Source organism: Danio rerio, chromosome 23, assembly GCF_052040795.2.
Source record: "Danio rerio strain M-AB ecotype USA chromosome 23, GRCz13ab, whole genome shotgun sequence".
Lineage (NCBI taxonomy): Eukaryota > Metazoa > Chordata > Actinopteri > Cypriniformes > Danionidae > Danio > Danio rerio.
This window is the reverse complement of record NC_141043.1, coordinates 16,673,582-16,689,174: the sequence shown is the minus strand read 5'-3', so window position 1 is coordinate 16,689,174 and position 15,593 is coordinate 16,673,582. Positions and strand designations below refer to the sequence as shown.

At 38.9% G+C, this 15,593-nt stretch overlaps 1 protein-coding gene across 4 annotated transcripts in view; it reads left to right on the top strand.

Moving 5' to 3' along the window:
• Positions 1-454: 454 nt before the first annotated feature.
• The window catches only part of ndrg3b (ndrg family member 3b), a 158,586-nt gene continuing 143,447 nt past the window's right edge, over positions 455-15,593 (top strand). For all 4 annotated transcript variants that reach the window (XM_087305245.1, XM_087305246.1, XM_087305243.1 and 1 more), the window contains exon 1: positions 455-581. The gene's annotated coding sequence lies outside the window, so the exon portion shown is untranslated. The remainder of the gene's footprint in view (positions 582-15,593) is intronic.

Here is a 15,593-nt window from a genome sequence, read left to right as displayed (position 1 = left end):
TGCATGATTTAAAAAATAATAATGTTTTATTTTATTCTAATTTATATGTTTGCTGCTTCTACAAACTATATAAAATTAGCTTAACATAATTCTTAAGTGTTTTTAGGCACAATGTTTAATACTGTTCAATTCACTTTAATTTGTAAAAACAATTAAGTTAACTTAATTGAATTGTGTTGGGACAACATGAAGTGACTGTGTGGAACCTAGCTTTTTACAGTGTATTTTACTAGTTTGACAATGTGAGATAAGACATTATACACATATAAATTTGATTTTCTGGTTACGTTTTTATTTGTATTTTATTATTAGAAAATTATTAGAACATTTCATGTGTATAATAGAGTAACCTAAATGTCTGACCTCAGCTCAGTGTGAAGCATGCAGTGTCCAATCTGTCTGGTTGTCAGTCAGTTCTCGTGAGCTCCTCCTCCGGCAGCGCGAGGAATCAACCACAGCACCGCCGCACGCGAGAGCACAGCACACAAATCCGCCGAGCACACAGTACAGTACAGCACGCCGAACAACTCTCCTCTGCTCCTGTTCACTGCTCATCCAGCACGCTTAGATCTTCATCAACGGTGAGGCTTGAAATCTTTTCATTTTCACGTCCTGATGTTTCAATTTCTGTCTTCAAGTCATTGACTTGATGAGTAGTTGTGCGCTGCTGCGAGCTAACAACAGCAGCTAGCGCGACACTAACGTCAACATTACTCCGTTATACACAAGCCAACGCTTTGTTGTCGTAAATACTCTTTGAGTGAGGTAAATGTGTCATCATTGTCTCTTCTATCGTTACTACTTAAAGCATGGATGTGTTAAAGACCAATAACCGTCAGCAGCTAGTCCTGTCACATTGAGTCAGTACGTAATGCCTATAACGTGAAATCCTGTAAGATCTAGGACAGCTTGATTCATTCTTTGATTGTTGTGAGTGTTTATTTGTTTTATTTTAGTTGTTTGATTCATTCTTGGATTGTTGTGAGTGTTTATTTAGTGTCAGTGTTTATTTGTTTTATTTAGTTGTTTGAACGTGTCCAGCACTCAGTCAAGTTGAACTTCCACAATGTGCGTCTAGATTTGGACTTTAGTCTCCTCTTAGCTGTACAGTATTTTTGTATAGCTGAAACTATTAATTTTTCTCTTTTAAAATGTAGTGTTTATCACTTAAACTTTCATCCTGACGTCTGTCATCTCTCACTAAAACTAAAAAGTCTTCAAATCAGTTCTAAACGGGTATACTGTAGATGCCACATGGCAGATTGTGAGCCCATGTTGTGTAAAAAGGGCTGCTAACCCATTTTCCCAAAATACTGCAAGAGAAACACCACAGCAGCAAAGCCATCTGATTAGTGACATGAGTCCAGATGCTTGTGGTCTAGTGATCACCAACAAGTGGGACAAATTAGAAGAAAAAAAAACAGCCAAGAAGTCTTTTGCCAGCTGGGGATTAATGGCTATAGATAGCAGTAGGATTTTTGATGACCATCAATCTTTAAGTGACCCTGTTTACATCCTTTATTAAAATGTATTTTTGTCAACCCAGGTAGCACATGAACGTCTGCATTAGCCCGTTGCAGTATGGTACGAGTCACATTTATCAGGCTTGCGTTTCCACTGCCAAAAGGATACCAATGGTGGGCCTGGTGAACGACAGAAAGTTTCAGTCGACATTATTCTTGCTCGTGGAAATGTCAAAGTAAAGCTCACTAAATGCTTTATAAACATAAATACTTAAATGTTCATTACTATTACTAACTATTCTATGAACATGATTTGATTATAACTGCAGATCAGTAATATGCCAAATATCCTTCTTTAATGTCTGCAGTTACATAAAATAAATCGATAAATGCAACATATAATGCATGCAGACTCTTATAGTCTCAGATATGTTCCCAATTGCAGAATACCTACACACATCATACATTTAGTCCTTATTCGGGTTTAAAAACAACACGCAACACATAGCCCACAGTCAGTGCAAACACCTCATCTGTGTCTGTAATCTTCAGCAGCTCATGTAGTCTCTGTTAGAGAATAATTCTGTCATTCTCAGTTCATAATAGTCCAAAAGGTAATGATAATAAATAAACATGGCAGTTTGTTCAAGTTTTAGGTTGCTGAAAGAGTCATTTGCTCCTTTGTTTTTTCGGCTTCTCCTTTGTTTTTTCAATCTTCTCTCTCGTTTTTCCGTTTCTGAAAAGATCAGATGTCAGAAGCACTTCAATAATCACATGCACGTTGTTATCATCAGCTCAAGAAGTTCGTTATTTTAAATATAGAAGTGCGGCAAGTCAGCTGTTTGTGTTGCTCTGCACTTCCAAAGTGCTAGCTGGCAGGGAGGTTTTTGTTTCTGTGTGTCGAGTTTAATTGCTGGTGTGTTTTATTTTTTATGAACACTACCTTATTGTGCAAGTAGCTAAAACTGGCTCTTTCTGAGGTGGGAACTAACAGACGTGCAACAATCTTAGGCCCCGTTTACACTAATGCGTTTTAGTTTGAAAACGCATAAGTTTTGCTGCGGTTACGCCATCCGTCCACACTACGCCGGAGTTCTCGAGCGCCGAAAACGGAGCGTTTCGAAAACGCTGGAGAGGCCGTTTTCATTCTAAAACGCTGCTGCTCCGTCTCAGTGTGGATGGGGAAAGACGGAGACATCTGAAAACGGAGGCGGGGCTGCAGACATTCGCCTCTCTGATTGGGGCTTTTCCTCAATATTAAGTAGCCTAACACACAGTTCAGTCCTGAATCTTCTCCGTGTAAGTTCAGACTTCGCAAGTTTGATCAAGGCTGCATCTCTTCTTCTCAGTTTGATATGGAAAACATACCGAGGACATGCGTCAATCTTCACAGGGAACAGTGTACTTTATAACTTCATTCACATCACCTTGGCTACGTTGTTTCACTTTCTCAACAATAAAATGTAAACTTGATATAAGGAACTGCCTATTTTTATTTTAATATTAACAACTAAACAGACAGCAGAAATGTTGAGGCGCCGTGCTGTACGAGCGTCATCTTCACTGTGTGCATATTTATAACAAAACGGAGCCGATAACAACTGCCTCCTTTCAATTTCAGTGAAAATACGAAACACACCCTCTCTTTTGCTGAATATCAGTTTTAATAATCGATAATGGCCATTATAAAAGTATAACATACAATAAGTTTATACATTATAGGAAATAAAGGCAAGCGATCAGTCAATATACAGAATGTAGGCTACGTGGTTACATTAATCATTAACTTATCTTTGCGCTCAGCCAAAACACGTTACCTGAGAACAAGTAATAGATTCCAGTGACCAAAGTCAGGGAATATGTCGACAAGATGAATAAAATATCACGTTTAATAAATATAGTGAGATTAGATCCAGCGGGAGATGCTTGATGAGAAGTCCGACTAGCAGAGCTCTCATCTGGGTAGATGGGCTCCAGCGATTGCCAAAGTGTGTGTGTGTGGTCACGTGATGTGCGTTTTCAGCGTTTTGGTGTGGACGGAGAGCAGTTCAGAAACGCTGGGTAAAACGCGAGTGTGGACGCGGATCGTTTTCATTCTAGAACGCCGTTTTAAAACTAATACGCACTAGTGTAAACGGGGCCTTAAAGGGCCATGAAACCCCCTCGTTTCAGCAGGGTGTTTTCACACCTCTACTCTGGAAAAAGTCAGAAAAGTGGGCGTGTCCAGCTCTGTTTAGGTGGGAGTGTCGGAGGAACTAAAGTGGGAGGGTGTGGGAGTGTCTATTTGGGCACGCGCGAGTTTCAGTCAAAATACACACAGGAGAAAGTGATGGTGTTTAACCTACATGGACATCTGTAGTCGAATTATTTCCCAAATATTAAATGGTGGACTTTAACTGCAGTTTTGCTCTTTCATTCAGGGAATTCATTCATGCCCCTCGCGACAAACGAGATATTTGATTCGAGGAACTGCTCTAAGCGTGTATTTTTCATGCAATGTTTGATACCGCACGGCGAATGAGAGAAAAAAAAACTCAGCATTTTCCGGAAACTTAGATGCACACGGCAGGTAGCGTCAGAAAGCCGCGTGTGTTATTCCGGTCACAAAATGCGGTGCTAACATGTTTGCACTCAGTGCAATAGTTAACTTCATTCGATACGAACAAACTGAATAAACAAAGAGCACTGGTCGCTCACTTACCAAATCTGTAGAGACAGGACAATCCCCAGCAACTAGAGCCGCGTCTTTATTAAAAGAATACTACAAGCGAATCCGGATCTCAGCGTTTGCAGATGAGAACAGCTCTCAGGTAAACAATAATCCTCCTTAGACACGTAAGTTATTGTTGTCGAGCGTCGCGTACACTGTTAATCCACACGTGATCCAGATAAGCTCTCACAGAGAGAAAATGAAAACGAAACTTAATGGCAGCAAACTATAAAAGCAACACTTCACACTTGTTTTGCCAACACAACGTGCCGTCTCTGTGGTGTAAACACGGTGACACTAATGAATATTAATGAAGTTGCACAATAGAGCGCGCTGATTGGTTTGAACCAAGCCTTACTCATGCATTAATGCAGCACACTGTAAGACGTAATAAGACACACTCTGGCACAGACGTCCAGTCTGCACGCTGGGATACAACGCTATTATGTCATGACCGTGACGCAGCTTCAAAAATTAGTTTCAAACAGGAAGTACAAATTTGCTTGAAATAACACAAAAACAACCAATTTACACTTTTTAGTGAAATATAGGTGTCCTAATAGTGTTTTTAGCAGTGTGGGACACATATACGACTGTCAACAGCTCAAAAAAATGTGTTTTGGTGTTTCGTGACCCTTTAAGGTAAACACAGAACAAAACTTTCAACCTGAAGCTCCTTCACTGCGCTCGACACTCGCTCCGTGGACGCATGGCTCTATGTCCCGCCCACACTCGGCTGGGCAACCAAGCCGACAAATCACAAAGCTTGCGTACATGTCATTACAACGTGTAGTTAAATATTTTGAGAGGTCAGTGTCGATGTCAGCCACAGCGAGAGGTATGCGTCCGCACGAAGGCTGTGCTGGCGCATTCGCATATGCATGTGCTTGACGCAAAATTATAATTTAGCCTTAAGTAGGAAGCTATGTGAGTGAGGCTTTCGGGCTGCACTCTCCAGCTGGCCTCTGTTAGACACTAAACTACAACATGCAGTGACCTTCTATTCAAATAGTTGTAAATGACACACTAATGCACTATTATGCTTCAAAAGCTTTTTACTATTAATTAATTAATATAGTGTTTTTGTTGAATTACTAGTGCGTGGGACCGGTGCAGTGCTTTGAAACAGTAGAAATGTATGTCATCGATGCCTAATCTCACTATTCTCTAGAGCAGCACAATTAATCGAAAAAAAATCGCAATCTCGATTCGACCTCTTACACGATCTTGATTCAGCATTTCTACAATTTTGCCAATCATATTTTTAAGTTCAGGAGAGAAGCAAAGGAAGCCGCACAAGTATTCACACTGTTTTACATGCGTTGTTCAGCAACGTGGACACTAGGGTTGTAACGGTATGAATTTTTTACGGTATGATAATCGTCTAAAACAATACCACGGTTTGACGGTTTCGCGGTATACGGTATGTTACAAATGTTACAAAATAATAGAACAGTGAAGCAAATTTGACTTTTTCCAAATAATATATTTTCAGTTACTATAAACAACACCACTTACAATGAACAAATAAAAAAATAAGAAAATAATAAATAATGTGTCAAAGTCCAAATAAAGTCCAAATAAACATGGTGCAAATCCTCAGTAAAAAAAATAGATATAAATATTTACTATACTATAAATAGTTACATAACGAAACTAGATTCAATATGGAACATCCTTAGGTTTTATGTGCCAGCATGGATATGGTTGTCTGTGGATATGCATTTGGATTTGGTTGTCTGCAATGCAGAGAAACAGCTGCACCTTCATTTGCGTCTTTTGAAAACAGCAAGAGCAGCAGTTCGTCTTTGCTGTGTCACTGTTTTGTCATGTTTCTGTGCTGCTGTGCATGCAAAAGTACTTAGTATGAGAATTATTTCATGCAAAACTTTTTTTTTTGCGTTTTATTTAGCCGCGCATAAATGTATGCCTATCTCTCATTCTGTGTTGTTCAAAAAGCTCGTTTTTGGTCCACAAACAAAAGCGAAACCTATGCTTATTGGTTGTGATATAGCGAGTTTGAACCAATCTGGGCATGGAGGAGGGACAATGCATCAATGTATCGTGTCTGGTTTGTCCGGAGACACAGTGACGAGCGTTTCTTTGTCAAATCAGCGTTGTCAAATTTTGATGACGTAACCGCACTGATTCCGGAGCCTCCGGAGCCTCGAATGTTATGTGATAACATAAGCACTGGAAAGCTGAGATTCTCTTCTTTATGCCAATCTTTGAATTGTATGAATCGGATCAGCGGATCAAAAGTTATTAAACATTTAAGAGCAATACTTATTTTTAGCCGCGGGCGGCTGTCTCGGTCTTTAAGGGTTAAAACCGTTGATATGCAATTGTTCATGGTATGATAATCGTGCACGTTCAAATCGTGGTAGACCGTCATACCGGTATATTGTTACAACCCTAGTGGACACCAATGGTGTTGAAATGGAGTATAAAGAGTCAAGTACTGTATTCATAAGGTATAATTCACCCAAAAATGCCATTTCAGTCTTCATGTAATGATGTTTTCGCGGCCGCGAAATCAAATGTGACAGGAGCTGACCGTGACCTGTTCCCATAGAGAGGACGGGCGCGTGCATGTGAATGAAGTCTACCTTAGTGAACAGAACCTGCATAGGCTGTGAATACCAGGTAAAAAATTTGTAATTAACATTCAGTTTGTCGCACAGAGCGATCGCTTGGGAGCAGCGCGGGAAGTATGAATCGCATTTAACAGTAAAAAAATGAAACCGAAAGGGTGCACATCATTTAAGTAACCGTATCACATTATAGAGTAATGATTGTGACACGCATTTGATGTTTTTTCTTTCATAGCGAACACAAATTGTTGTGCATGAGATTACATGTTTAACAGTGTCAGTATAACCACTCTATCCTATATAATGTTCAATATGATGCAAGAAGGAATCTGATAATGACAAATGTCTGATTTTACCAGTAAAAAAATGGTCTAATAAAGTTGTCAATGACAGATAGCAAGCACATGTCTGAAATATAATAATTCAACATCATAATTAGTTACATTCTGATGTCATCACTTCACTGTGCATTAAAGGTGCAGTAGGTGATTTGCCAAAATGCTAACCGCTTCGCATATTATCTTTGGACGGGAGGGAGGAACTGTGATTCAAAGCCACGCCTCCTGAAATTGACAAAACACGTGCACAGCGTCACAACAGCAGACAACCCACTAGTTCATGCCATTCGCCAGTTAGTTAGTGTTTGGCGTGCAGGAGTTACATTTATTACTAAGCCATACTTGTATGCTATTTCAGAGTGAATATTCAGAGTAGCATGGTAACAGTATAGGAAGGCTGTCATTGTTCAAAAATGACCCAATGTGAATAAAAGCAACTTCAGCTCAGTAAAGCAGGTTAGGCGAAATAGCACTATTCACTGATGTTTTGTTGTTAAGCTAAATAAAAATGGCTTGTCAGACAAGAGACAGCATTTGATTGGTTATGATTTCAGGTTACGTAAAAAAAAAAACGTTGCTTTATTTAAGCAGAAGTGACACTGCAAGCTTTACATGTTTGTATCAGTTTTATATTTTCTTAATGCAAATTTTGTCACTGTTTTGGAGCACACTAGCGTATAGATATCTTTAAAACTAACAATACTAACTGATACTAACATCTAAAAAACTTTCTTTACATTTTATGGGGCTTTTAACATCTTAAGAGAGACATCTAACAGATGTATTATGCCTGATTCACACCGGGCTTCAGTGTTAACGCTTGACCGAGGGTGTGTCTGAAGTTGGGGCTGACGTGATCATCATAGCAGTGTCAGCCAATGAAATTAGTCCACAATCAGCTACTGTCTGAGCGAGGGTATTTACATGAAGCGATCTGATTGGCTAACGCTTCCACTGGCACTTGAAAATTTGAGAATTTTCCAACTTCTTCTGCGAGCAATGCCACTAAAGTGGTGCAGACGGATCCACAATGCAGTTCGGCAACGCCTGACATCAATCATTCAAAGTGAATGGGAAGTGTTGACGCTGATGCCCTGTGTGAATGGGGCTTTAAATATGCACAACAAATAGACCTCTCTCTGTGATGTTCTTGGGCTATCAGGGAATATCATCACAAGTGGACAATGGCAAAACAGGTGTAAACCCTTCTAAAACATTTAGAGCTTGTCCAGATTTTGACCACATAAAACAGCTCGAGCAATCTTTTGTTTTCTTCTTTTCAGTAACTGAAACAGTGACATTTTCTTTGCAGCACTATGGAAAACACATTAGTCAAAGATTGCTTTATATTGTTTTCTTCAAATGCATTTGGACACAAATAAACACTCATTCCTCACCAGCCGGCTGGCTGAATAATAAAACATTAAGGGACATATTGTTTATGTTTAGGCATGCTTGACAGACACAATGTAATCGTTGTAGTCCGAAATTAATTTGCTTTGAGCAGAAAAATTTAAAAAGCACAATGTTCTCTTGCAGGCCTGATAACAACTAACAAATTGTTGAAGCTTTACTAAGGCTGATTTATACTTTTGCATGCAAGCTCTGTGATTGGTCGGCTTGGTAGTGCTGACTAGTCTGGGCGGGACCGAGAGCCGCCCGAATGGCACGAGCGATTGTTTACAAGTGTGGAGTCCCGTGAAAGAGCTCCGGATTGATAGTTTTGTTTTGTGTTTACCTCAAAGTTAAAGTTGCTGCACGTCTGCCGGTTGCTGCCTCAAAATGAGCGAGTTTGAGCCACTTGTACATCCCGGAAGTGTTCAGGAAAAGCAAAAAAGCAGCAAAGAAACTCGACACAGAGGAACAATTACACCTCACTGCCAACTAGCGTTTCGAAAGTGTTAATGCAGACCAACAGAGACAGCGCGCAGAAGTATAAACCATGAGCGTTGCATGCGCCGTGGGTTACGCCGGTCACTTGACGCAGAAGTATAAATCAGGCTTTAGAGTGAACCATCAGGAACTCTGGAAAATGTTGAACTAAAGACATGAATAAAAACACCAGGGGCCTCATGTACAAGGACTCGTGTTGAATCAGTACTAAAACATTGCGTACAGACAAAGCTGATTAGCATAGGCTTTGCATTTAGCTTGAAGTTGAAAATGAAATCGAAAATGAAAACTGAAATGAAAAAGTGTCAATAAAAGGAAAGTTTAAATTTACATTTTCATTTGAATTGTGTCACTATTATAGCATGAACACTAATAACACGCTTTGTAAAAATTGTGTTTGCATTTTATTTTTCAGTTTGGCTTTTCATTTTAATATTGGCAGTCTTGATGCGGAAATGCAGTGAAAATGAAATGTTTAATCGGCAACTTCATTTTAATTATCAATTTGACAGGGACGATGTGTTGTCAAAGTGAAAATGAAAATAAAAATTAAATAATTTAATTTCATTTTTAATTTTGGCAGATATTTTGCGAACAGTGTTTTAAAATGAAATTGTTAATCTGATTTTCATTTTCATTTCCAATGTTTATTTGATTTATTTAAAATTGGCAGGATTTACCTTCCATACACCAAGACCACAGAAGATCCCTCCTATGCTGTTTCTTTAACCTGCAAATGTTTATTTTACAAATTTTATAGATCAAATAGTACTGTATGCTTCTCAAGCTATATGAGAAGTTCTACAGTCAGAAGACAATCGCCTGTGATATCATGTCATTTGTTTTTTGATTGTCAGGTTGCTGTAAGCCTATATATAATAATATTTATACAATATAGTTATAATGATATTTACACAGATCAAACTGGTGTTACCTTCTCCGCTTCAGTGATGTCCAGTGGCAGAATAACAGCTCGTTAATTCATGCTCGTGCAGAGGATGAGACAGACAAAAGTAACCAATGCATGCCATTCTTTTACTTATTATTATATTATATATATATATATATATATATATATATATATATATATATATATATATATATATATATATATATATATATATATATATTATTTTCGTGTTGTCAGATTCACAGTGCAAACAGCCCCCGGTAGGAATAACTCGAGTGAACATAAAACAAAGCCGATTAAAACTTTCTTCCTCTGCTCAGCTGCACAGAACACAGCGAGTTCACATCATCCAGAAAGTGTCGAACTACACTACCCACATTACACTTCCCTATGGACTACAAATCCTGTAAATATTCTATTTCCCCTCTCCTTAAACACTAGTGTGCAACTTAAGCAAAACTTATACTAAAATTGTTTTACATTTTGTTTTGTAGTTCGGGCCTAAATAAATGTTTGTGCCGTTTTTAATCGTTTAAGTTCATTTGATTGACTATATATAAACCATTTGACATTATTAACCCATTTATTGGGTAAAATTGCAACTTTTTGCTGTAATTCAATGTGTTTTGGTCATTATCAATGCACTGTCAATTTAATTGAGCGTGAGCAGCGCGTCAAAAATAGACCCAGCGCCGAAACTATCACTGCACTGCTGCTTCGGCGACGCTCACGCCTCGCTCTGACGCGCTGCTGCTGCGTGCGGTATGAAAGCTCTAACCTGTTAACATGGACGCCAAAAACACACGCGCCGCTGACGCTTGCGGTGTGAAACAGGCGTTATAATAGGCTGTTGATCCATTGGATTTTTTTTTTTTTTTTCAAAATGGTCGTCGCGCCATCTAGTGGCTGTTTCCCAAATCGCACTAGAGTGTCACCTCAGTGAATCTTTGCTCTTTGGACTCTAGTTTTTTTCTCAACTTATTTTTTATTGTATTGTGAGAAAAAAAATTGCAGTTTAGTGTTTGGAATAGATGGTTGACACTGCTTTCATTTGCACCTAGCTGTATTAGGTGTCACTTGAGCTAGGGCTGCACAATGTATCATTTTAGCTTAGTCATTGCAATGTGCACATCTCCAATAATCACATCACAGGATGCATCTCAGGTAGGGATTGTAGGTGACCAGGCAAATTCTGGGCTGAACCTAAAAGGTCTAAATACACTTGGCTGAAAACCATTTGTCAATTGATTTGTAATTATTTATAATTTAATTAAATAATACAATTTTGTAAGGTTTTTATGTTTAACTCAAAAACACTTTCCAAGTAGTACAATCCAGTCAAATAACCACATTTGTGTCATAGTAAACCAGTCTTATATTGAAATAGCCAAAAATACATTGTATGGTATATCATGTTATTATGTCATGTTAAGATGTTAGTCTTATGCCAAAAATTATTACAATATCAAGAAGATCAATTTTAATCATATTTTCAACTGTAAATCAATTTTTTTGGTGGAAAAAAGTGTTTTGGTGGAAACCTGATACATCTCATATGTATCGAATTCGATACCTCTCGAAATTTCAAGACATCTCGAATCTCTACATCTTGATGGCTAAAAATTCTATATTAACACACTTTTAGATTCCCATTGTTGCACATTTCTGCGGTCTGATTGGGTCTTAGATCAATAAAGAGTAAAAAAAAAAAGTCCAGAGTTTATTATTGTTATTGATATAAATTTTATTTGATATAGTATAATTTATCGGCCCAGCCCTACCATTAACCATAAACTCATGGGGAAAGTTGTGTGTAAAACTCCCAGTAGATCAACAATATCTGAAATATTCAGACCAGTAGTTCATTTAGAATTTTATCAAGCTACAATATTATTTTTATGTGTACATGAAACTGAAATTAGGATTTTATTCAACTCTTTTGTCTCCTTAGTGTTAGAGCAAAGTTTCATGTGTCGTGTTTGGCAGCACCTAGGATGTGTTATCCCATGTTTCAAACAGGAAGTTGCAACCGAACGAATGCCAGTTAACATTGTAAATACTGAGGAGCACAACTGGGAAAAAAGTTGTAATTTTTGTTATTTTTGCACAAGTATTTTCATAGCTTGACCATATTCTGATTGAACCACTGAAGGCGTGTGGTCTGCTTTGAGGTGAACTAATATTTTAATTTTATTATAGAAGCCAAAGTTTCCTGCACTGTTTAGATGTTTTAATTTGGTTTATCCCACATGGATCGCAGTAAAATATCTCTATTTGTAAATATATTCCACCAAACGTTGATTGAGGTCACTTTTCGCTGTTATTGTCTTGATTGGGCTACTCCGCTCATCCTCTTCCCATTGCTATGCCAACAACCTCTCCGGGTGACAGCTGTTGTATGTTTTCTCTGCTTGCTTAATTTCCATTGGCTGTGCTCCCCTCAGCCCTTCATCAATCCACGCCTGCTTCTATTTCTGGTGGCGTCCCCCAAGGGATGACTGAACTCATGGTCTCCGCTGGATTCCTGGAGAGGTGGAATGGTGTAACTGTGGTTCCTTTTGGGCAGAGCTGTTGTTTATCTGTCGGCACCTATCTGATCACTTTCCAGGGAAAAAAAGAAGCCGCTGTCAAACATTCCAATCCAAACTCAAGTCTTCTTTTATATTGAATAATCTGTTTTTGAGAGAGACGCCCCTGATTTCATTGTCTTTGCACTCGTGATGCTTCTACACACTGTCTAATGAGCTACATGTTCTGCTCTTTTACTCGTTTAATTGACTTTATAATCCTTTTGTTCAGACATACCCTGAGCTAACAGCTCAAAGCAGCTGGCACAACAGGCTCTGTGGATTAGAATCTGTCTGTAGCAGCATATCGTTTCAGACATGAGTGTGTGTCACTAAGCCCTGTTAGTTTGATGTGGGAACGGCTGACTAGGTGGCACAGCGTGCAGCAGATGACTCTGTTCTCTCGCACCATTAGGATTAATGAGAATGCATGGTAATGCCTACCATGCAGTTATATGATTTTAAGAGCCAAGAGTTTATCACAGTGAACATCTTCTATGGCTCAAGCACCTGTAACCATGGCTAACATTTCCTTCTAAGTTTTATTTTTAGGGCTGGGACACACCAACCTAACGGTCAAACCTTGGGCTTTGTTGGTCAGCATCAGTCCGGCTAGTTGGTTTGGTATGTTCCACATAATTGTCTTGTTGAGTTAACATCAGATAGAGGTGGCCCAGTTCAGCATGTCAAATTGGTATCAGGCTGTCGGCTGGAGGGTGTTCTGACTTGGTATTGACAGAAATGAATCAGAGCGTGAGTGTAATGTAGTAAGTAAACTGTAACCGTGTTTAACATTTCCGTTCCAACTTTTACTCTAAGGGCTGGGACACAGCAATCTAACGGTAGAACATTTGGCTTTGTTGGTCAGCATCAGTCCGGCTAGTTGGTTTGGTGTGTTCCACATGATTCTCTTGTTGGGTTAACGTCGACTTGAGTTGGCCCATTTCAGCATGTCAAACTGGTGTCGGGTCATTGGCTAAAGCGAACGTTCTGACTGGTTATTGACAGCAACGGATCAGAGCATGAGTGTGACGTAGCAAATAAACTTTACCCATGACTAACATTTCTGTTCCAACTTTTACTCTTAGGTAGGCTTGGGTGATATCCAAACTTTCTCTATTTTACATAGGTATACGGTATTAGCTTGCATAATAAAGAAAATAGGACATAACTCTCGGACTGATGGCTTGTGCCAAAACCATTCAGAAACTGAATATCATTTATGCGACTTTACGATCAAGGTATTTCCATTTCTCGCGGTTACCTTTTTGTTGCTCAATTTGCAAATTGACTAGTCCATACTTACTGCCTCTCCCTTCTCTTTTTGTCAAAACCAGAAATACTGTCAAACTGCTGAAGTTGTGTTTTCAGGACTTGAAATTGCAACCATTTTGGTCGCATATGTGCCCGAAATTTAAGCTATGCAACCTCATAATATATTTGGGAGCATTTAATGGTTGTAGTGCGATTTTGTTTAGATTTTTTCTAAAAGCGTGCGGAATTGCTCTTCCCTGTCGCTATATCGGTTCATATTAGCTGTCAATCACTCAAGTCTTTCCGCTGTCAGATGACAGGGAGATTTTATGACCGCGGGAAATGCAAACGACTGAAGAGTGAAAAGTACACCGAATCTTGATGTGCTGCATTCACTGCGTGCTCAGTGCAAATGTCCGCTAAATGTAAAATGTAACTCTGTACACACCATTGCCAAAAAAGCTGGCCTTTACTAAGTTTAAAGTGATGTGGTTCATAACAAAGAACGGTATTGCGCCGGTGGCCATCGGGAGAATCCTGCTCTGCCTGCTCATATATTGGTCCGGCTGACTCGCCTGCTTTCCACAAACATATAAAAACATAAATCGGAGACCCTGCATTTTAAATGACACAAACCAAAACCAAAACTTTTAAAGTGGCAGATATGAGGCTTTTCTTACTTCTTTGTCCATTTTTTTCTTGAGGTGTATATTATTTCTCTATTTAATTACTGATGACTGCTTTGCAGCTTTCAGCCTTGAATTGAATGATTTATTACGACCTTTCATTCGTTTTGTAGCAGAAATATTATTCATTAAATTGACATGCATATAAAAACAATAGTGCAAAATAAACATTTCTTATTTCATTAATATACACAGGGCTCGAAATTAACCTTTTTGCTTGGTAGCACCGGTGCTCCTAACTTTAAAAATTTAGGCGCCTCAGCCAAAATTTAGTCGCACCCACCAATCATGAGCAACGCTACACGTTTTATACAAACATATTTATTGCATTTGAATTCAACAGTAATCAAACTAACAAGCAAAAAAAATCTATATATGCAAGCGAAAGAAAAATATGTCTCAACAAAATCCCGTTCTCACAAGAAAATACATTTTATAACATAACTGAGTGACTAAAAGATACACAGAGCGCTCATCGGCCCTGACCGCACTGCTTGAATGAATCTGTTAACAATATAACTGCTGTTCTCACAAGTGCTGTCTGATATTGTACTGATGCTTTTGACATGTACTGTACCTTATTATATGCATACGTCATGTTAATAGCAATACCGGTCTTTTCATGAGTAACGTTAGCGATATTAGCTTAGTCAGCGTAAGCCTGGTTGTGATGGTGTACGTGGTGTTAAATTTGACATATAGCTGCCCCTTGCACGGCGGACAGCATCTGGCGATTATATGAAGGATTAAACAGAAGCTCTCGTGCTAGATGTGGCAAACAGTTACCTGAAAATTTCATCCCACAGACTTTTAAAGGCGGACTTGAAGCCAATGGAAGTCTTTAATTCACTCTTGGAAAAGTGTAGATGGTGGATTAACATTCAGCACATAGTCACTAGTAAGATGTGCCATTATTTATAACTTTAGATGCCATGGTTTCTTAAACAAAATCTGCCAGCGTTATCTTCATTCTCATCTTCAGCGCTTTACAGTTTTCCGCGGTAGTAGCTCTCTCTGCCATCCCAAGCAAGAAGGCGCTGTCTGAGAGATTGACAGCTGTTATTAACCAATCATTTGCGTTCAGTGCTAGAGCAGTGGGCCAATAAGAAGAGCATGAAGGCGGGGCAAGCATTACGGACTTGGCTTTGTTTACTGCAGCAAGTTGACATGACAACTGT